This window comes from Dermacentor silvarum, chromosome 6 (genome assembly GCF_013339745.2).
Source record: "Dermacentor silvarum isolate Dsil-2018 chromosome 6, BIME_Dsil_1.4, whole genome shotgun sequence".
In the NCBI taxonomy this organism is placed as follows: domain Eukaryota; kingdom Metazoa; phylum Arthropoda; class Arachnida; order Ixodida; family Ixodidae; genus Dermacentor; species Dermacentor silvarum.
In genome coordinates this window covers 146,056,871-146,080,992 of record NC_051159.1, presented here as the reverse complement: position 1 = coordinate 146,080,992, position 24,122 = coordinate 146,056,871, and the positions used below count along the sequence as shown (strand labels likewise).

General features: G+C 46.4%; 1 protein-coding gene across 4 annotated transcripts in view; it reads right to left on the bottom strand.

The window, feature by feature from the left end:
• Positions 1-24,122, bottom strand: part of LOC119456153 (POU domain protein 2) — a 649,805-nt gene that overhangs the window by 213,648 nt on the left and 412,035 nt on the right. Inside the window, exon 2 of one of the 4 annotated variants that reach the window (XM_049669567.1) lies at positions 21,096-21,139. The exons of 2 other annotated variants lie outside the window; for them this stretch is intronic. The gene's annotated coding sequence lies outside the window, so the exon portion shown is untranslated. Of the gene's footprint in view, positions 1-21,095; positions 21,146-24,122 lie in introns of those variants that run through there. One more of the 4 variants, XM_037717771.2, reaches the window with a different exon arrangement.

The window sequence follows — 24,122 nt, the reverse complement described above, 5'->3', positions numbered from 1 at the left end:
TTCTTGATGCCTGGAGTGGTAAGGCATACTCGAGGTGAACGCAGAAACCACAATGGCAACGAAGGCCCTGCTGCCGCGACGAAATTCGGTGGAAGAGATAAAGACAGGAAATCTGTAGGTCGGCCGCTCGAACATTGAGTAAAAGAGCTAATATTTGCTTTCGTAAGCACTAAGAAATGCGCACTTTAATGAGACGTTATGAGCAGGTTGAATAAGAACTTCTTCTTTTTTTTTTTTTTTTTTTTGAGCGGGGGATACGAGTCCTGAGTCCCATGTACAGACACACACACAAAGAAATTCTTACGCTAAAACTGTTCTTGAATGCAGATGCTAGTTAATCGTAATGTTGGACAAATTATTAGTGAAAGCGACTAGCACAAACGAAGAAAAAGCTTTGTGAATTCGGCCTCTGGCTCCTTCCTTAAATATCGCGCTTAATTATGGCTGATCCATAAATGCAATGCAAAAGTTGACTAAAACAAAATCCAGTGCGAACGAATGAGCAGAAGCTGCCATCCTTTTGTCGCAATTTCACGCTGTGTTTTACAACAACCACTCAACAAACATCGCAAAATTTTCAGTCTTGCAGCAAAAGTTGCTTCTGAAAATGAAGCAATCGCCCTAATTAAATTTAGTAAGCGCAATGCGACAAATGCCAGGCGATGCGCAACAGATAAGAGAAGAGCAAGTTGTGGAGTTCATGCTAGGTGTTTTTTTTTTTTTCCTTCCGTGTGCGTGCGTGGGGTAATTTAGGCTCCTTTACACAGTCACTGCAGAGCTATAAAGATCTGCAAATTTTCTCCGGACACCAGTTCACATGAACAAGAAAAAAAAAAGGAATAATAAGAGCGACAAAAGGGACACTGAACAGAAAAAATTAATGTAGCCCCAATTCTGCTGACATCCTGTGCTTGTGTAGTTGAAATCCAGCGCTAATGCAGCTGCACTGACGTGAAATCTGGGGAAGTGCGAAGCAATGATGAGCCGGTGCTGAAGTAGCACTGGAGGGAGGAGCAATCGAGCGCTTGTGGGGTGGAGGCGCCATCTCATGCGCTGCGCTTGTACCAGTGTGGCGTGCCGGAACCAATTTGAACAAGTTTCAGCTAATTAATGCGCTTAATGCTTGATTATTCCTGTCCTTTAAAGTATTCTGAATCACGTTAGTTTATTTTGAACCGGTTTTGATCAATTCTGCAGTTGTTTTGACCCTGTTTTGAACACTTGTTTTTAAGCGTGATCACGACACATCACGCGCGACGGAGGCGGACAGCCCGGGCCCCAAAGTGCTTCGCACTTAAAATAAGTTATGCTGTATTTGAAAAATATCTTTCTACAATAGCAAATCAGCCACTTCAATCGTGAGAAGAGGCCTGGTATGCGAAAAGAGAAGCATGAACCAAGCAGGGCTGGGCACGTCGCCTTGAAGTCACCACACCATATCGCCGAGAGGTCCCGGATTTCGATGGCATCTGTCCTGGCCTACTTAATTCACTACCGGTAAAGATCGACTCAATTGCATCTTTAAACCGACAAAGACTGAAGGTGACAAGTTTCATTACCTTTTGCTGGGCCAGAACGACCCATTCATATTTACCAACTAGCTCGCACCCAAACCCTTCAGAACGGCCCAAATGCGAAAATACACTTCGTAATCCGTGACATCACAATGACGTCATAGCAGCTGGGGTTCAAGAAATGGAACTTAAATCTTCCCCTACTCTTCTCATAAGTAACTAATTACTGCCAAATTAACGAAAACGGAGTTTTGAAAGTACACTTTATCGGTCTAAACTCATTAGGTGTTCCTCCTTGGGGCCACTTATATCTGCAGAAGTATACACACGACTGTACAAAAACAAGAAAAAAAAAAAAAGAGTAAAAAGCACAAATCGAAAAGTGCCAACAGTTTCACATGAGCGAATTGGTTCACTTTGATGGTACGAAAGACCAAGCATGCATTCAGCGAATAAGGGTGAAGGTTGCTTACATGAACTACTTCGAATGAAAACTTCAGTTGTGAAACTCGCCACCGTGTTTAGTGTTTACTTTACCCGAGGACTTGTTTTATGTGATAACACGTTTTATGTGACTGCAGTCATTACTCGTTCCGACAGACAATATCTGACGGTTGCGCTGCCACTCTCCTGAACATTCTTTCCTCGGCCCTTTTTCCTGGACAACTACACAAATAACCCAAAGCTTTTCAGGAAAGTCGGAATCTCTCGCTCTCTCTCTGTGTGCGCTTTATTTCTGAAATGAATTGAAAAATTGTCATCCACATGACAGTAGAGCAAGCATCTACAGCGTTGCACAAATTTGCAAAGCTTTCTTTCCGAGACAGGAGCGTGGGTCTGCTTCCTAGCTTCGTGTTACACTCAGGTGGATGGAAATCTTTCTGTAACATTAAACTTTATTCACGTTGCGCATTTCAGCAGATGGGAGTCGAACTCATGCCTTCCGCATTACGCGTGGAATGCCCTACCACTGAGCTACCGCGGCGGCCATCCTCCCGTAAACTTTCCTATGTGTACGCCATTACCCGTGGGAATGTCAGCCAGAGCCATTCCTGGGGTGAGGGCGAATGTGGAAAATCCGTAGAAGCGGGCAAGGAAGATGGAAGCGTAACCTCTGATAAAGGACTATGAAGAAGCGCCTATTCTAGAACGGCACAGTATCGGCATTACGCGGAGAATACGCCGAACTCGAAATGACATCAGTGTGCAGGTGTGAAATGCAGTTGCTGCGAGAAGCCGAATAGCTCCACACTGCCATCGAACGATATGTGTTCCTTGACAGCGAACAGACTTCCGTAGCAACGGCAGATCTTTTGTATTCACGCGCACATTAACGCATTAGAAAAAACACACAAACAAAAAGCACGAAAAGCAAGGGGGAGGGGGGGGGGGGCGACAGCAGTACAAAGACAACGCAAAGAGAAAACAAAACATTGGTATTCACATCTCTGCGACAGGTGCGATGATTCTGAGAATGCAAGCGCACTGCACTGGTGAAGCGAAGGAATAATGCTTCGAGCGCCGACTCTGAAGCACAATAGCTGTTACTTTGCGAGAGCTATCGCGAAGCACCCGTTGAATATGAAAGCGGAACTATGCATGGCTTTCGTTGAATTTTATTCAATCCTTTTTTTTCTTTCTTTCCTTCGTGCACAGCAACAGAGCAACATCACAGGGATGGAAAAAGAAGCGCAAATTAGAACTGTTTTCTGTGTTGAACCAAGAGCATATAATAAAAACAAAAAGGAAACAATAGAGGCCTAAATTCGAAACCACTATGTGAATATGATCAGTAGTGTCGGAAATCTACCTCGGAAATAAACAAATCTATCTATCTATCTATCTATCTATCTATCTATCTATCTATCTATCTATCTATCTATCTATCTATCTATCTATCTATCTATCTATCTATCTATCTATCTATCTATCTATCTATCTATCTATCTATCTATCTATCTATCTATCTATCTATCTATCTATCTATCTATCTATCTATCTATCTATCTATCTATCTATCTATCTATCTATCTATCTATCTATCTATCTATCTATCTATCTATCTAAATCACGGTTATTCGTGTTCCAGTAGAGTGCTTTACCCTAGCGCGACCCGAAAGTGCACCGCGGCGCTAAAACGACACAACAACAAGGGGGCGCCACACGACAGCTATTTCATTTTTGTTTCCTGGCCCCCCATCCCGGGCATCCACGCAGCGCGTGCCGCGAAGGGCCGGAGCGCTGTGCGTGGGGCGTGGCTTTGCATAACAGAGGCGGTCCCGTCACGGGCCCGGGGTCTGCGGCGAGCCCAATAACGGGGCCGAACGCCACCGGCTTCCGTCGCCGCGCCATCCATCTCGTCGTGTCACGCAGGTGTCGTCGCAGCGCCCCAGCGCGCGACGCCGGCTGCCGTGCCGTAAACCGCCAGCACCGCGGCGCCCTCTCCGAATTGTTATTTCTTCTCGCTCACTCTCTGTTATTTGGGGCAGTTTAAGGAGTGAGAAAGCGCTAAAGTACGAGTTTAAGCGAAGAATTTTTCGTCAATGGCCTGTCGAGGAGTCGCCCCAGACATAACGGTCGCGTTTAGTTCTTTAGGTTGCTGGCCATTGTCGCAATGAAATATACTAGGACAGTGGTCACGAAGGACGTATGCGCTAAAGGCAGCTTTAGTACTAGTTCGCTTTTTGCGACCTATGGGCTTGCGAAATAGAGCGTGATAGTCTTGTCTGCCATTCCAGAATTTTCTGAGCTGATTTCCGTTTCGCTACTCACCTTTCTTTTTTTTTTCTCCTATTTTTAAAATTATTTACTCTTTCACTCTGTACAGGGTAGCAAACCGGACTTTTTTTTACGGTTAACCTCCCTGCCTTTTTTGTATCTCCTTTTCTCTCTTAGCTACGAATACAACATTAAGTAAAAATTTGACATTAAACAAAAGAAAAAAAAAAAACAGCTTCGCTACACCATAACACCTTTCGATAGCGCTATACTATGACCTCCATAGTCTTCGAAATTAAGCCCCAAAGCGACATCGCACTCTACCTAGGGTGGTTTGAAGTTTGAACCGAGATGCGCCACATTCTGTGTTCACCCATGATTGAGTAATAGTCCGTGCTGCCGTGTCTGTAGCGGTGTTATTGTTGGCACGTTATTTCACCAACTTATCATTTTTATCTTCCATGAGTAGTGCTGATGCGCCATTATCGCTCCCGACTGTAACTATGCGGTATAAACGAAGTAACACGTTTATATGGAGTACATAGCGGCGTCAGAACGTAATTAGGGCGAGCGCGAAGTGTCCTGACAGTAATTAAGCGACGCCTTACAACGGCCGCCACTTCGTCAATCCGTTCTCGGAGACCAGCGAACCCGTTCGGCTCACCCATGGGGCGGAAACGGCGCAGCTGTATGCCTCTCGCGCCACTGCGTGCAGAAGTCATTGCCCCGCTGTTTCGATTCTAACGGGAGTGTTTCTTACAATCGTGACGAGAGACGAACAACACCTGCACGGCAGGTCAGGCAGAAGGCAAGCAGAGATACAAACAACCGAAGAGAATAAATAAACGATAAAGTGGATGTCATTCTCCTCTCTAGAGCGAAGCAGAAAAAGGGAAAAAAACGGCAAGAGGAAAAGGGAGGACCGCAATCTGCCCTCGGCGAAAGACGCCTTCAAGAGCCCACCAATTAAATCCGACTTCGACGCAAGCCAAAACAACTGCCACGAGGAAGACCGATGCTCGTCTCTCTCTCGACCGAACCACCCGGCGGCCCTTAGATTACGTGAAATACTCCAAGTATTTTATGTATGTTTCGCAAAAGAAACCCCAGAGCACTGGCCCGCGATACAAGAAAGAAGAAAAAACTGCCAAGAGCTATAGCGTAGTTCCTTCCACTCGCATGCTGAGGCGGAACAGCCGGCCGCTACTACTTCCAAGCGTGCGCCTATACGCCGTCGCGTGCTCTCGTTCTTCACGTCGCGGCGACTTGAATGACGGCGTCAACGAGTGAGCGGTGTAGCTGCGATCGTGTAGATAATGGTCGTGACTGCGGGTGTCCGGTACTCGTCGCATCGGCTGTCGCGTGAAAGTGTGACATTAACGCATACGGAAGACCAGCTCGGATCATGAGAAGGCTAAGTTAGGCTGCACGCATCTGCAGCGATTCTTGTCTAGCGCGAACGGAGTTCGAACGGAAGCAACGTCGACGCGGACCGGAACACAGGCGGCAACGACGACATGTGAGTGAAGCTATAGTGAACGCATTGTGTTGAACCGTGACATGCTAGTAACCTCAACACAGCTCGGATGTAGCGTTTATGTTGCTTTGATAGAGGCCGCAAGTGCGCAATGCGGATTGTTGAATATATTCGACGGAAACACTCAAAGTTTGCTTGCATGATTCACAGTTATTCCTAAGTTTTATTTTTTAATGTTATATTTTATTCGTATCTTTTCGATCAATGTCATGTTTTTAAAAACCAGGCATTCATTTTTCAGGAGGCAATTATATTTTTGCACGCTTTATCAGTGTTCTACATTATGATGAGGTATCCACGTTTTTCTGGCAAAACACGTCGTGTGCGGATTTGAAACGTTTTTAAAATTTAACGACACAGTCACACACACGAAGAAATTGTACTGCTGTGGATGTGAACGCGAAATTCAGGTTGCACCTTCATGGTGTCTTGACAGCTTCGACACACCGTACTGTTTACGTTTCTCGGTGCATGCGGAGTTGGCTTGCTTGAGAATGTTATCAACACAAAACTTATCAGGACGAGCTTTATTACGACGTAAGCTTCGCACTTCTATATTTCCTAAATAAGAATAATTAAGGCCCCAATCTGTCTGCAGCATAATGATCCAAGAAGGCAGACGCAGCAGAACCGACACGGGTTCCCGAAAAGAGCGAATCTCGCGCTCCAAAAAAAGGTTAGTCTTGGATAAAGAACACAGCACGAAACTGTACTAGCCGCTTTATCAAGTCAGCTAACGATGAGAAAGGCATATAGCAATAATCATCAACCAACCTTGTCTTGCTGCTTTCTTGGGAACTCATTTGAGCGTTCTGTTACTTAATCTCAGAAATAGGACCAATCATAAAGAAGAACACGTTGCAGTACCTAAGTGAGATCAGGAATTGCATCAATGAAAAAAGATACATAGAAAGAACGTAGAGCGTTGCGGGAACGCATCTGAAGATCTCCGGTAACCAGTTCCTACATTTGCTCATGCTAGCCGTATTATCAAGTAAATTTTTTATAACTTTATTTTTATTTTTCAATCCGCCTAATCTGTTTTGTCGCACCCGATACTTAACGACAGATGTGTCTTTTCTACCCGCCGTGACTGTCAGTGACTGACAGGGAAGTATAACCTCCATGGGCTACCTTTAAATCAGTAACGGAGGTGCAATAATGGTAATTGTAATAATGTAATGGTAATAATGGTAACAATGGACTCGTTTAGATAATGGCAATTAGATGCTAGCTAGCACTGCGGCGGCCACAAGGTGGACGACCATAAAATTAAGCTTGTCAAAGCCCACCCATACTAGAAGACAACATTATTGAACCTCTTACACTTTATTTGTATCTAAACGACAAACGCAGTAGTTAAAACGACGCGCGAAATCGCTAACCACTCGTTAATCTGCATCACACCAGAATGATAGTGTGACATGCTTATATGGGCCATTCAGCATCGGAAACTACTTATAAGAAAGACAACAACCGAACATATTGTGAACGATGAACAAGAAAGATCAGAACGACAGAAAACCAACGGTTCTCCGAGCTTGGTGTAGGACATAAACCTCAGTCCTAAATTTTTCAATAAACAACCCCTAAAGAGAAACTGTTAACAATATTACTTCATACAACGCAAACACCTTTAACGACAACCATGTTTTGGAATGGCCGGCTGCGAGGATGGAGTTAAGTAGATTTACTATTGGAACAGCGTACAGTAACAAGTTATGTTCGTACAACTCCCATTTCTTTCCGCAATTACTTAGCCGTCGACGCGAATGAATTCAAATGACTCAACCAGATACGTATCATGAAGATACGTTAGCGTGCACTCACTGTCTGGAAAGCCGACGAACAACAAAATGTGACCACGGCACCCTACCGAATTAGCGGAGTGTGACTCTGACACGAGATAAGACTGGCCGCTAAAGAAATCCAGTTGTGCGCAGCAGAAACAAAGTTTTAGATACACGTTGACCCCTCTCAAACCTTCAACAGGCGGTCTAAAAATAATCATGCTGAGAGCGCGAATCATCTCTCGAAGTTTCCATCGCGTTTCGTTTTTGACCGACTGCGCATATAAACATTCGAGCAAACTGGAAGGGTGCGGTACGTCATACCCGGTACTTCTTGCATGGACACATTCAAAACGCAAATAAAATTTTAGCATTTCACTGAACACTTAAAAGAAACTTATTTTTAAATCATCTCGTATGTCGGCAGCCAGTCGCTGCTGAGTTGTCGCACAAGGACATAGCTTCGAACACTAACCTGTACGGAATTAGAGATAGGTCATTTTTCGTCGCTAACATCTCGATTATAAACACCCAGTGTGGATCGTAAGGCTAATTACTCCAGATCCCCTCTTGTAACCTCACTCACTTTCTCTTGCTACTCAAAATTTATTTAAGGGATAACAACTGTAGCGACACTACTGTTTCGATAAGTGATCAGTGTAGAGATTTGGGCTTTTTGGTACGTTATTGGGAATGCTTTTCGTTGTAGCGCAACTAGTACATTGACGCAGTGGAGAGCAAGACACAAACACACAGCGCTAATTTCCAACAACGATTTTAATTTTCAGGAAAAAACGACCATTAAACCTCTTGCACTTTACGTCCTAAACATGTGTTCACCCACCGTGTTAATAATTGAGCGCTAATAGTTCAAAATATGGCAAAACAAACCAAACAGTCACTATTATCGCTAACACATGCGTAGCAAATCCATTTCTTTCTTTGACGGTGACAGTCTGTGACGTAAATTGCGGGAGTTATAAGTGCCGTTCTTTTCTGGAAATAAGTATCGTTGTTGGAAGTTAGCGCTGTGTTTGTCTTGTTCTGATCTGCCTCAATGTACTAGTTGCGCTACACCGAAAAGACAATTTGATAACTAGCTTATACTGCGGTATACTGGATTAAAGTCACAAGGATTTGAGTGAACAATTGCGCGTGACTTACCGTTGGCAACAAGCTGAATGTTATACGTTTTCAAGATAATTATTACGAAGCTCGTAAACGCGCCGCTCAAAAGCGCAAGAAAAAGGAATCTTGCGTACATAGTGGGCCTGATCCCAATATTTCTGATGCAACAAAATTCACACCTTTCCTTTCTTTCTTTTTTTTTTCAATGCATAACAATTCGATGCTGTAACAATGGCATTTCTACAGCCAACGAACATTTCTCAAAAAAATTTATTTTTCTACAACCTCATTCCTCGACCGCTAGTCGCTGCAAAGTTGTCGTATAACAGGGTTCGTACAGGTTTCCAAGAAAAAAATTCAAGGACTTTTCAAGGACCTTTCAAAAAATTTTAATATTTAATACGGTAGTTCACACACGTTACATTTTATTGGACAGAACAAAGGAAAGTTATTTGACTTAGTGCACGTACAGTTTTTTTCGACTAGATGAAATTCTGAAGCTCAGGGCAGGTCTTTCAGTTTCTTCTTCTATTTGCGTCTTATTCTGCTGAGTTCTTCAGCCTTCGCTTTTGCAGTCTTTCTCAAGCTGTTTGATTTCACCACGTGCGAGATATCACCAGTTCTCTCAGCCTTTTCTGCATATCCATTGGCAAAGGCCGTTAAATCGGCAACGACTGCCTAAGCTTCTTTTTCTTCGTCTGCAACCCTTCAACTTCTTCCATGATTGTGCGCCTTTTTGTCTGCTTTGAGTTTTCCTGGTACCGTTTCCTTTCCGATTCCAAGTGTGCACCGTAATGCTGCCTCGCTGCGGACACAGCTATTCTGAGTTCTTTTGTTATAGGAACATTCAAAATTCCACCTTCCCTGTCCTCTGCGTCACATATGATACGCTGTGAAATGTATGACAAACCTTTCAGATTCTCTACGGAGATATGGCGGTTGACGCTGAACCCCCGTTCGACAGTTGCTTGCTCATGGCTCAAAACAAGCAACAGCCTGACTGCTTTCCACAGCTCTTTGTAGGAGGGATTGAAGCTCAGGAGGTCATGAAAAAACTCATCCAGCCTGCTAAGGCTCCTCTCAAATTTTCGCACGGTGGGGGTCTGATGTATCCGGCGCAACCCAAAGTTTGTAATCGTCGTTGCTGAGCCAGGCGTTTCGTAATTTACATTTCCCAGGCATCATTCTGAACCATGCGCACCACAACCGAAACGGGGGGGAAAAAGCAAACAAAGCGTCACTGACACCGGAGCACACACGCAGATAAACAAAGCACATTGTGGCCAACAGACAATGCTCAGGCTATGAGGCTGTACCTGTTTTTAGTGGGTTGCCAATAAATCCAGCCCAAGGCAACCCCCCCCCCCCCCAAAAAAAAAAAAGAAAACAAAAAAAAAGTGAAATACTACCAAATTCAACTGTTAAGATTCATGTAACTGCTTTTTCGTTACAAATAAGCATGATGGCACAATTTGTGTTTTTCCCGAGGAGGTCGAGACACTCTAGCCTCATTGTGGCCAGCAACTTATGGCTTTTGGCCAACCCCGAAGTCGAAGCCAGCCAGAGGGGAAAAAAAAAAAAGAAAAAAGTGCGCAATGGACGCGCACTCACTTCTTCCTCGAGCGGGAAGTTTGACTTCGCGGTCTCGGCGTTGCGGACAGCAATGAAGTTTGCCGGGACCACCCTCAACCGCCATATAATGTGAGTCGCACTGTCGGATCCCGTGAAAACCCCAAGAATTCAAGGGTTTTCAAGGACGGAAAAGAAATTCCAGGACTTTCAAGGCCTTGAAAACGGAACTTTCAAATTCAAGGGTTTGCAAGGATTTTAAGGACCTGTGCGCACCCTGTATAAGGACTCAGCTTCGCACACTAACCTGCGTATTGCATTACTAATTTTTCGTTGTTAACGTCTGGGTGACAGCGCACAATGCGTTTTTTTAAGCTAATCCTCCAGATCTCACCTTGCAATCTCACTTTCCCTTGCGACTACTGCGCGTCTGAGAGGCAAATTCCCACTACATTTTTCATAACTGGCTTAGTGTTGCATGTGCTGGATTAAACGACTTGAGTGAGCAATTGCGGCGTGACTAAGACGTGGAAACAAGAGGTGGTGTGATACGTATTCAAAATAAATTGCTACGAAGTTCTCTCATATCAATCGCTCCGAACCGCAAGAAAAAATAAACAATACTGGCCTACATAGTTCGCCTGCTCATAATAAATATTATGCAAAAAGAAAAGAAAAGATGCGTGCGTTCTCTTTTCTTTTCTATTTCTCAATGCCAGGTAATTCGTTTCTCCAACAACGACTATCCGACAGTCAAAGAACATTGTTCTCTATCTCGCAACGATATTCGACTAAGGAAACAGGCGTTCTATAGCACAGTGAAGAAGTTGAGAATTTTATAAACGTGCAATATACGAAGCTTCCGATCGATTACGTCGTTTTCATATTGAAAGGTCATTGCGAACACGACGCACAACCGCAGAACTGGGCAACGTTCATCAGTTAGCAAGCAAGTCGCTAAATTTAGGGAGCTTTTAGTCCCCCTAACGACAACATTTCCTCGTTGGAGTATTAGCGATTTACTTTGTGACATTTAGTGACGTAAATGACCACTAAGTTTACCCGATTAAAGTCCTCAACAGACGCTGACTAAGTTCAGTGCCAATAGGACAAAGCAGCCAGCCCGAGTAAATACTGCGCTAGCGAGGAACCACCACGCAAATGCCAACCAAGGTACGAGGAGTGCGAGACAGCCAGAGAGAAGGGGCAGCTCCATCATTACCGTTTCGGCGGCAGGGCACCGGCGCTGATAAATGCACCGAAAGGCGAAGCAGCCGGCCGGCAAAAGGAAAAGGACGAGGAGGAGGAGAGGTGGTCGCCGCGCTCGGACACCGGGGCCACGATGCGGGTCGGGCAAACAAACAGTCACAGGGAGACGACGCATGTACGAGCGCGACTACGGCCGCTGTGGCGTGGCACTGCGGACGCCCCTTCAAGGAGGTGGGGTTGCCGCTCCTACAGAACGCGGTGCCCCCCACCCCCAACTCAGAACGGCGGGTAGGGGGGAGGAAAGGTGTCCTCCCCACAAACAAGCGCAAGCGCGCGGCCCCGTCGTCTTTATCGCAAAACGGAATGACGACGGCGTCCGCGAGAAATAACAAGAAAGCGCGCTGCCTTCGGGCCGGACCCCAAGGAGAGCGCGGCCGGTGGTGCCGGCCGTAGCTGCGAGAAGGCCCCCTTCTCCCGGCAGAACGACTGCGCCTGACAGGCCGGGCCGGACGCGGACGTATAACTAATGACGGCATATCGGTCTGCGCCGCGTGTCGCACCACTGCAGCTGCGCAACGCGCGCGGCCGCGGCGGCGCGACCCCTTCGGACCGCATCAGCGCCCGGCTTCCCACCCCTGGACCTCGATCCCCTAATAACCTCCGGTATCGCGGCCCAGGCAAAGCGCGCGAGGGGGGGTCCTAGGGAAATGGCTCGGCTCAAAATTGCCCCGCGAAGGAGACAGAGAGGGAGGGAGGGAGACTATTTCTCCCCTGTCTTGGTCCTTTATTTTTCCTTGTCGCCAACGCGGTGGCCATGGTCGCCGCTATTTGGGCGCGCCGGACCGAGCAGCTCCGTGCTGCAGCGGCCGCCAAGACGCGGAGGCTTCGCAACTGCGGCCGCGCGCGGCCCGTTATCAGAGAAAGCAACAACGCTAGCGGTCACAGCGCGGCCCACTGCGAAGTGTGTATGCCTGTGCCGTGCGACTGGAAACGGTACACAACGACCGGCCGCGAAACAACGTGGCGATATGGCATCTGCTGCTCCGCAGCTCGCCTTTACTATCGCGCGGACCGCACCATTTGAAGACCGACGCGTTGCGAGACGCTCGATGGGCCACGGGCGAAGATTAAAGCGCGCTATCTGGCGCCATTTAGAGAAGGGCAAGAAAAGACGATCACCAAACGCACAAACAGCCCCTCTTAGGCTAGGCTTGTGGTGGCATACCGCGCGTAATCAGGCGTCCAAAGCAAATTGATGTACTGAAGCAACTCCATAGTTTCCCCATTAAAATGGCGCGTCCTGACTGCCACCGAGCAATTGATCGCCCACTGATGAAATCTGAACGAGCGAATCGTGCAGTAACTCGTTGAATCATAGAATCTCACGTATATATACCATGGCGCGCAATCTGACACTGGTCATGCAAAAAACGCCAAAGCCTCATTCACACCAGCGAATGACAACGGTCGCGCGACCAGTCGCAAATAGTCGCTTTTCTCGAAAAGCAGCTATTTTGGGCCAGTCGCTCGCTGCTCGATCTTCCCGTTACACGACCACAGTCGCAAAGCTGCTACGAAGATAGAGAATTCGCTGAATAAGATGTAAATTAGATCTTGTTGAAAGCTTTCCTTTCTTCTTTTCTTCTTTTGGAAATACAAAAACAGCCAACTGATGAGAATATATTCCTCTTCGCAATCTTACATATGTTCTCGTTGGTTTGAATGAATATACAGGGCTACTGAATTTCTGCCATAGAGAGAGTACCGTTTTAACAGCTGACAGAGAGCTGAGGCGCAGGCTTGAATTGAATCTCGCGATGTAAGCCAGTCCGAACATCTAGCATATAGCACGCTCCAAATGAAACAGGAAAGGTGAGGCGACATACGCCCAGAGAAAACGCACGGACAAATTAAGCAAATACAAACCTATAACGAACGCTAATTTCCTAAGCATCTTTAATCGAAACCTTTCAGTCCGGAGAAAAGAGCGGCATCGAGCTTATCCCTTCCACCCGGCGTAACACGGGTGCCCAAAGCGTCCGCCGATTAACGAAGCATCATCGATACTCTATCGCGGTGACATCATGTAACGAGCAGGAGGTGTTCAATGCGTGTCCTCGTGACAGGTGGAAACTGGGCGCAGTATTCGGTGGCAGAAGCGTGAGCCGTGCTAGCCACTAAAGCGATGGAAAGAGAACGGGAAAATCGAGACGAAAGTGAAGACGGCAATGTGGTTGTCGTAGAGGATGGGAGGGTAGCTCTTCGCTGCTCAAAAGACGCTCACACAGGAGGGCAGCGCGAGTCGCAGTGCCAGTACGCCGAGTGAAGGAAACAGGCGAGGGGTGGGGGGTAAGGAGGGGGGGGGGGGGGGGGCTCACAAAGTTAAATATTGACCCTTGGGTCCTGGCGACGACGCGCTAAAGGACCCAGGACACGTCTCTTGGAAATTTGGAAGCGGCTCCAAGCGTGTCCCGGCGAGACGGCAGCAGCGAGGGCCCGAGTTTGTTTACGAGATAGAACTGGCTGAATAAAACATGGCGGCTCGGCGGTCCCCGCTGGGGCCGAATCGAGAAGGGCCACTCGGTCGTTGCTGGATGCCGTGTCGTGTACTCTTCTTCTGCACACGTCCCCCGGCCTCCGCTCGAGGGTCGCCGGCTGCTTTCCTTGTCCCGGGCAGCGTCGTCGAAGTCGACCGCGCTCGTTGTTTTTGTTGGGTCTCCTTTCACTCCTTCAGGTTCAGCGCACGCGCAGTGCCGAGGGAGTCTCCTAGTTCTTTAACGCCAGCGGCTTCCGCTGCGTTGTGGTGAGTGAGAGTTGGGGGAATGCTACCGGAAGATGGCTGAGACCATGTTCCAGGCACCGATGTCCGTTACTGTGACGAATGCTCATTTTAATAGGCACCTCGAACATCCTGAAGAAAGTTTTTCTGTTTACATCAGTCCTTAGACCCGTTAGAAAGTTTATGCTTGGTCCCGCACGTTTCTTCTGCATCCCCACACAAACACACGAGTGTCACCGACTGCCAGGTTATTAAAGACGATAGTCTTTCTTGGGCTACCTAAACGCGAAAAACTTTGTCTGTCTCTCAGTCACTCGATTCAACCGCCCGGCCAAAACCAACCATGCTACTAGCACTGGTGGCACGGGTAATACACGTCAACATTATACAGCGCAAAGGAAACCTCAGGCCTATTTGAAGGCAAAATATATGTACATAACCGTGAACCGCAGCGTTCATTTAATTAAGAATACACATTGAACTGTTTCTTACGTTAGTAAATGAGAAATCAACGCGTTAGAAATGGTGTCGAAGAGACGCTACGCGTTAACAACAAGCCGACTGAAGCCGCGGCTCTGTAGGCGGCTTTAAGCCAACAGTAATAAAAGGTCCGAAGACATGGCGCGAGAGCAGGGCGAACGCGAGAAATTTGAATTGAATTCAGCAAAACCTCCATTGCATCCATCATAGGGGGAGTGAGAGGGGAGGCGAAGAGCGTGAGGGGTGGGAGGGAGGAGAAGAGAGCGTGTTACGTATCGGGGGCGGCATAAGACTATCGTCTTTCGAGGTCATTTGCAGCGAAGCAAGCAGATATGCGGCCAATTATTTTATTACTATTTTAGAAAACGTAGCCAGTTTACTAGCGAAGAAGCTAATGAGCAGTTAGTGAAAACTGAACTTCGGAGAACATGTCAATCGAGCACACACTGCGCTGTTACTGTTTATCTCCTGCGCGCTATATGTACTAATGCCAACGAGAGAGAGAAAAAAAGTCAGGTGCGATGAAAAGCAAACTTCGGTGAATTAATTCACAGCCCCTCTGCTTATAATTCTTGCCCATAACTGGGAAGAGAACTTCAGCCAAATTTATTGACGCCTTTTTCTTTACGCTCATTCCATTTCCTATTTTTACCATTTACGCGATACTTGAAGGTCGTCGTAGTTGCGGCTGTGCTGAAGGTGCATTCAAAAGGTAACATCTAATGGGACCATGGAAATACTTACAAAAAAGAAAAATTAGAACACATGAACACATGAACAAAGCACGCTCCAATAGCACATATTAACGAAAACAAACGACGTTGAGGCCGATCAGAGAAGACCAACAATACAGAAAATCAGAGACAACCGAGGAACATGTCGAAGGGAGAAAAGAACAGATAAGAAACAAGGACCAGTGGATCTCTTGGCCGGCCTCGAACCTTGGTCCGAATTCACAAAGCTGTTTGTTCGTAAGAGCTCTTTGCCAGTGCCTGGCCGTCGTCGCTAATTATATGTCGAGCTTGAGAATTGGCTGGAACTTGCTTTTATGTCTAGCATAGGCAAACACACACACACACACACACACACACACACACACACACACACACACACACACACACACACACACACACACACACACACACACACACACACACACACACACACACACACACACACACAAATGAAATACGCACATACCAAATATAGACAAGATACCACAAAAGCATACATCAATCCACCAAAGCAGCTGAGACTGTGCCTTTTCTTTTCGTGTCCGTGGCTTCTACGTGCGATGCTGTCTACACGAGCCGTGCCTAAGCTTCATACCACACCCAATCCTAAAATGCGACGACAGCTACCCAAATACACCACGAGACAGCACGCGAAAAAAAAAAAAAAAAAACGCCGTACACTGCGCACCTGATGCCAACGCCGAGACAAGAGTAACGACGGAGAACTCTATGAGGGCCACTGAACGCATATATAGACACGCAAACAACACACCGGGAGAAAGTTCACCATAGGGAGAAAATGAAGAAGAAAAAAAGGGGAATAGCGAAACGGGGAGGGCGGAGCGAATATTGCCAAGAAAATGGCTGGGCGGGGGAGGATTGTGGAACAGTCGTTCATTTCGCGTTTCCATATCCGGCGCGCGACATACGGCCGGCGGCTAGCAGTGGCACGCCGATGCCAGCCGGTGCGGATTGTGCAGATCGCCGAGGGCCTGGCGCTATACAGGGACGCGCGCAGCTTCGAGCACCGGACGCTAAGCGAAAGGGCACTGCGGGGAAGGAGGATTACGCTTTTACGACGTGCCAGCGAAATTTATCGCGCCGTCAGCTTGACCGGCGCTGCCGGAGAGCGAGGCCGCCGGCCCCCCCGACGAGGATCAAGCGGCACGGCGGACGTCCCATCTCGTTTGAGTGTCCGCGCGCCCAGACTGGAGAGGCGAGTAATTCCACGATGGAAGAAGAACGGCGCGAGAAGGGAAAAATAAGAACGATATATGGTAGCGTCACAACGGCGAGGTGTCGTGCGCTACTGCTACGCTTTTACTTTGTTCTGCGTAAGGAGAACCGAGCAGCACAAACGCGCGTGCGTTTGTTCCCTCGCTTCGGCGTCGTATATGCATTCGCGACAATGAGATCTGTTTTAAAGGACCACTACAACGAAGAGTTCTTCCGCGATATCAGCAGATTGGTTGCAGTGATGGTAGATGATCGTGCCGTTTTCTTCCGTCTTGACTACTCCTGTAGAAAACCGAAGCCGATAACACTGCATACCTAAACAAACCATTGTATGCGTTAGCTGAATGAAGAATATTTTAAGTTACCCCAGGAGAGTGAACTCCTCACATTCGTGGCACGTATCCTTCAAGTATGCTGGTCTTAAAAAATGAATTAATTTAGACGGAGACTAAGTATGACTTAAATAAAACGCCTTCTGTATCCTGAAACGCACACTGCCTTAACTGAGCCCACATAATAATGGAAGAAGTAGCTCTTAACAGCCGCACATTGTCACTTCAGCAAATCATTAACAAGAATAAAAAAGAAAAATAGACTACCTCCAGGGCTTACTGTAAATTGTCGAAAATTTCGCTTATAACCCTAATAGCCTCATAGAGTTGTACTGAAGCGCGCTGGATTTCATTTCAGGGAATGTTTAATGAGGAATTTCTGAAACATCAAACACGCAGATAGACAATTGTCCTCTGAACCACTATTCGTACACATGCGTGGAAATGCGTTCGCAGCTACGACGGCTCCACTGGAATCGAGTATGGGCTGAATATTTTCCTTGCTATCTAATTACACCCGAGTGCGAAGTGGTTAAGTAAGGAGGCATATGGATAAACCAGGTCATTAATCTTTACATCATGCTTACAAGGCTCATAAGAATCTAAGAATCCGCAAACAAAAATACGTAGGTTAAAAAAAAAAAAACTTAACAGCAAGCAAGTGTCACTCCACGACGCACTTTATATACTGTATACATGTATATATAAAAAATCAGAGCCCTTCCACTATGTGAAGATGGAAGAATCTGTTGGTGTTGTGTAATTGTGTTTACTTTTTTTTTTTTCATTTCGTGGTTATGTTAAATGGTTGAAAAGACACAACACACAACTTCGTTGCGTCGCCGCGCGCCGTACGCTCTATGTGCGAGTGAAAGCGAGTTTAGGCGACTAGATTCACACCACTTTGCACCATCGGCCGCAGCACGTTGGGCCGCTGCGCGTTCGGCTCCTCGTCGCTTTCGCGTCCATTCGCGCTGTTGAGCGCGCCAGCGCTATTTGAAGGCGCGCTCGTCCTCTTCGGAGCGAGCGACACGGGTTTTACCCATACCGAGTCCGAGATGAGACTGATAACGTCGCTATAGGGAAATGACTATGTCAAGAGAGAATGAGACAGCTGTTGGTCGGTAAACCATTACGTTTTATCACTGACGTTTAGACAAGCATCGTCATAGACTATAGCGTTTAGGCAACAACGTTCATCGGTCCGGCGCACTTTTTTTGTCTCTTTGGGTCCCACCTGTGACAAGGGCGCGTTACGGGTCCCCGAACCCACAGGGGTATGTGCCATTCAGCTTGGACCCTATCTGCACTATCACCAGGATCGGCCCACTTGTTTTCTAATTGTTGTTCTACGCATCGTTTTGTCCGCGGACACGATCCGCCAGAACCTAGCTATATGCAGCTTCGCTGCAAAAACAGTCCAATCCTGATTTTAGGCATAATATAAGCGAAGGCAACCAGCCCATTGCAAATAGCTATTACGAACGAAAAGCGTTGCGAATTCGGCCCCAAGTACGCAGATGTTGGTTACCGTCGATAGCACTACTCTTGTTTGTTTTTGGGCACTTGGCATGGCTGTAAATCTAGGCCCGAATTCCCAAAGAAATTCTTTTTTGTATGTGCTGTTTCCCATCGGACGGCCGCCATCGCTAATGATATGTCCGTCAACATCATTGGTCGGAATCTGCTTGGACGAACACAATTACCGTCAGAACGTTTTAGTGAAGACGGGCCCCATCCAGAGCTTTCCCGACTTTTTAAATTCAGAAGTACCGGCCTGAGGTCTAGGTTATGAGTATGCGTGCGCACAGGCTGTTTCGCGTCTTCCCTTCATCGTCATCCTCATTCATATTGTTCCACCTTCTTTCCCTTTCCCTGCGCAGAACAGCTGGCTAGAAGAACGTACGACAGACAGAAATATCTGCCTTTCCTCTCATTAACATTCTCCACGTCTGCAGCGCAGTGCCTCGCGTACACCTCCCACGCCACTTCCCACGTGTGGTCCACGATGTTATCCCGTGGGAGGACAGTCAGGAACATTTGAAAATATTTCTCTTCGAAGAAAAAGAACTCTCGCGAAGGTCAGCGATAGGAGTCGGGAAACCTAAAAATTTAATGGGAGTTGTTTCGACACGAAAGACGGCACATGAGGTTGATGTAAAGATTGCGGGACGGCATCACGGTCAAATTAGCTTTTATTATTCTTCGATTCCATGGTACATTTCGGAGCGCAGCTGTCAGTGTCTGCAGCTGTCTCTCTCTTTCTCTTTTCCTCTCGAATGTATGCATGCAGATGAGATACTTGATATGCGCACTTTCTTTTGTGCACCCAAGAAAGCAATATCTCGGATCGTACCTTCATCTGCTCCTTTACTTTTTTTTCTTTCTATTTGCGATATTTCTTTCCGCCAACGCTACGCGATTCTCAACTGCTCGTAGAACAAGACAAAGACGCCAAGACGCATGAGGTTATTCACGACATCGGTGCTGCAAAGGCCACTGGATAACTGCCGTTAACCTTTCCGCGAAGCGCCGAAGCGCAATTTGCATATTTCTTGGGAAGAGCGAACATCGCACTAATATATTTCAACGATTAAGATGAAGTTTTCACATCTCGGAGCCAACTTGTTATTTTTATATGCAGATACACGTGAAAGGCAAATGTGCCTTCATCAAGCAGCCGCTGAAGCTGGTCTCAACGAAATGTGTTGCATATAAGAAAGTAATTCTACGAACCATAGGAAGCAGTATTTTGATGAAGGGCTCAAACTATGTTACAAGAATCGGCCAAAATCAGTAAATTGGAAAAAACAAAAATTTGCAGCACCAAGATTGCAGCTCCCTTGCTACCTACCAAACAAACAAACAAACAAACAAACAAACAAACAAACAAACAAACAAACAAACAAACAAACAAACAAACAAACAAACAAACAAACAAAGATGAAGTTACTGACATAATTAAAACTACATATGTTACTGTATCGAAACCCCCAGAATATTAGACATTAGTTTACGGCATATGTGACGATATTAGACGGCTCACGTGAGCTTTGCAATAACGGAAATCTCCCAATTTAGTCGTTTACGACTAAATTACTTGCCGCACACACACACACACACACACACACACACACACACACACACACACACACACACACACACACACACACACACACACACACACACACACACACACACACACACACACATATATATATATATATATATATATATATATATATATATATATATATATACAATACATCTTAATGAAACGTTGAAGTCCTAAATGAGCTTCCAAAAGTCGATCAACTCTAACTGTCTCTCTTATTTGTTCGACAAGAAGCCTAATCAAAATAGGTCTGCTGGATGCCCAACAAATCGATTTCACCGTCACCCTGTACCTAGGTAGGATATATACTGAGGTAAAGACGACCCTCAGCAACTTATGGCTGAGCGCCGACGCTGATGATAATTCATTAGTTAATCAGTAGCGAACCCCGTCGCAGTCGTGGAAACGTTCCTATTCGCCTAGACATAGCATTTCGGGCCACAAGACAGGCTACAAACTCTAGTTAACAATGAAGTCAGCACCGCCTTACCGCCTTACCGCAACCACTTAAAAACACTTCATCAAACCCGGCCACTTCAACTGCGTTCACCGATTGTTAACAGTTTCGCGTAGACTCAGCTTTCACAGGCTGCGGCGGCGATTTCATTCACCCATTTCGAAAAGTTCTCAAAGCGGAACGTGCACGCATCTTCGCGTTAAGCACGCCAAAATGCTGGGGCGTCAGTGGACGCAACAAGACAGTGGGAGTAGGTTCTAACTTTGTCGACCGACACAAGGTGCAACAGAACGAACAATTTAGTCTGTCCATTCATGTGGCTCCCATTCAAGACGCGCTGAAACGATTACGCCACATCCCAATGCGTGCCTTGAAGATACGTGCCTTGTGCAAAAGAAGGTCGCGCAATTGGGAAAGACAGATCGAGACAGGCGGCGCGCATTTCCGCGACATTATCACGGCAGCCTCGGTGTAAGTAAATGTTTTCGTGCACTTACTTTTGCGGTGACGTCAGTGCAACAATGAGGAATTGTAAACCCACCTGCAAAAGAGAAAGTAAAAGCACTATTGTAACTCGCCGGAACGTAATGAACGAAATAGACACATAAACACACGAGAAGCATGTTTACAATTAAATCACAGCAGAAGGCGGCGATTAACACTCAACAATAAATGTTTTAACAGTTAGCGCCGCAAAACTGGCGGGCACTACAAGAACGCAAACATCGAACGAACCTTATCGCGCCAATGCCACATAAAAAATACACAAAACACCCACAAAGGCTATTATATCGACGAGTCAACATTATGTCTGCAGAGTCTCAATTGCGTACCTCAAGTTCCCTACCGTCACGACTAATTCGTAAGCCAGGGCAACATGAGCAACACAAAGCTCTTGCACTGCACAAAGGCGTAAATGAAAGTTACAAACGAAGCAACAGCTCCGAGACTCATTAGTTGGACTGAACTTGCTGAAAGCGAAAGTCCATTCCTATAAAACACACAGGAGCTGCAACAGTGCAAGCGGACATATTGAAAACCAATGAAGAACAAAATGAGTATGTGCTAGACAAAAGAACGGTAAATAACACTATAGGAATGTCTATACAATAATCGCTAAGCGGCAAACAGGCATATATCATGGTTTAACTACCATACGGTTGAAGTTAATGGAAAGCTCACCTTAAGGCAGCAAATCGCAATTCATATGAGCACAGGCACTGCCCTCTATACGACACTCTGTACGCAGCACTCGGTACACTCCTTTGGTAGCACTCTCCCAAAGTTGTGTACCGAGACAAAACAGCCAAGTATACAGCCAAACAATACAGTCGGTGCACTTAAGTCGGCAAAACCGCACTATAGAGATGAATGAGCTGCAGCAGACGTTGCATAGTGCTGTCTATGGCATTCTTAGTTACCGTACATTAGATGTCACGTAGCTCGTTCACATGAGCACGAAAAGAAACGAAAATTGCAAGAACTTGAGCGATGAAGTGTTACGCCACGTTTAACGCACCGTAAGCACAATAGGGCGATTGGGACACATTCAATAAAGTGGTAACCCTTGCAGCGCGCGTCCTCATGTCGCAAGGATGCCGTACACTCACCGGCGAGATGTGAGAGGGCATCCCCCGTGATACCACCGCGTGCAAAAACACGCAATGATAAACTCCCCTGTGGCCTCTCACACCGCACAGAAACCGAACTAACTGAGAACTGGTCTTACGAAATGCACGCGCGCGCGCGCTGTGAAATGCTACGCTCGAACGAAGCAGCAGACGTGACAATGGCGTCGAATAACATGCAGGATTTTCCACGACATCACATTCCTAAGTAGTTACGTAAAAGAGCCCGAAAGACGTGAAACACACAAACAAAAAAATTCACCCCACGCATACGTGATCCGTTCAGGGGCATTGTTCGTAGAAGGCATCGGCAACTGGTGTGCCGAAGTAAGAAAAAAAATTAATAAAAGTACAAATAAAAGTACAAAAAAATTTAAAAAAAATCCCGCGGCGAAAGGCAGGGCGACCGCGTGTATGCATGCATAAGCGCCGCGAACATTGACGAATGGGCTTCCCCGCGAATGGCATTGTTACGCGCTCCACTGCACTCGCGGTTAAAAAATGAACTCAAATAAAACGGAAGCGCTACCCTTGCAGAATGAATAAAACGGCTGTCATAGGACGCCGCAGACAACGACAACACACACCAGGTTGCTGTTTCCAGGTTTATCCAGTCACCCTCCGTTATATACGCGAAGTCGAGTAGTCCCTGTTGGGAAAACAACGGTTTCGCCGTTTACATTCAGCCGCAGTGCGTAGCAGAGTTGTTAGGACTCATTTTTCATTTGCCTCTGAAGAACATTATTCAAGGGGTCCTGCAACATCTCTCACCAAAGCAGCAACGTCTCTCTTTTTACCTTTCCTCTAGTCAGTGTTAACACGCGAAATAAACCTTCCAGATGGAACAAGACCTGCACGCTTTGAGCCGGAAGGCCGACGCCCGCAGGTCGAAATATCATATTTTCTATAGTTCGTACCAGCGACGCTAGGGGCGTTCATCTCCGTCGCAAACTGGCGGAAGGACTGGCCCCAAAGAAGCGCAGGGTGCTACGGAGTGTACGGAGTCTATACGTAAAACGATTATACAAGCAATTAAAACGATTATACATGTAGGTAAAGCCCACATACGTAAAACGATTATACAAGCAATGAACACAAGCTGTTTAGATACTCAGGCTAAATTCGTGTGCTGGTCAATTGAGGGGATGGTAGCTGGCGACGGTTGCACCAATGGAGTTCGTTTCTGGTTACTGAAACATGTCGACTGCCTTTGGGTTTACCGTGCAACGACGCAACTTCTTCGAGTATGATAGGCATTGAGAAACTGAACAAACATGAACCGTCGATAAGTGCCCCTGTCACACGGGCATAAGACGACGATGTCGACATTGGAGACATCGGCTATTTGTACTTGACCTGCAGATCTTTTTGAAACTGCACTTAACCGCACCGCAGTTAAGAAGCAATATCCACGCGGATGTGACAATAGCTAGAAAAAATTTCGCATTTCTGCGAAATAACTGTCTCTGCAAAAACACTCGAGAAGGCCAGCCAGTTCGCGGTTCTAAGTCAAGTGTATAGATGTGAGACCACCACCGTTCCAACCATATTGCTACGATGTGCTTTTCTGTGCGAGCTCTTAACTTTCAGACAGTCCCGTATGGGTCTGCTCATGCGCTGTTGCGCCAATGGTATTCCATACTTGAGGTGAGAAATTACCCCCGCGGGCTTCTGTTAAAAAATATTGTGAACGAATGAGAGTATTTACTTTGAAAAAGAAAAGCAATGTTTCTCTACCGTGCACAAAAGCAATACTTTAATTGTAATGTTCTCCAGACACTGTTCAAACATGCCTGAATTATGTCTTTTCTATAGCGGTGAAGGGTGCAACTAGTATTAACGTTTCCTTCTTTCTCATTCTCACTATAATTAAAAATTTTCGAAAGTAGAGCAACG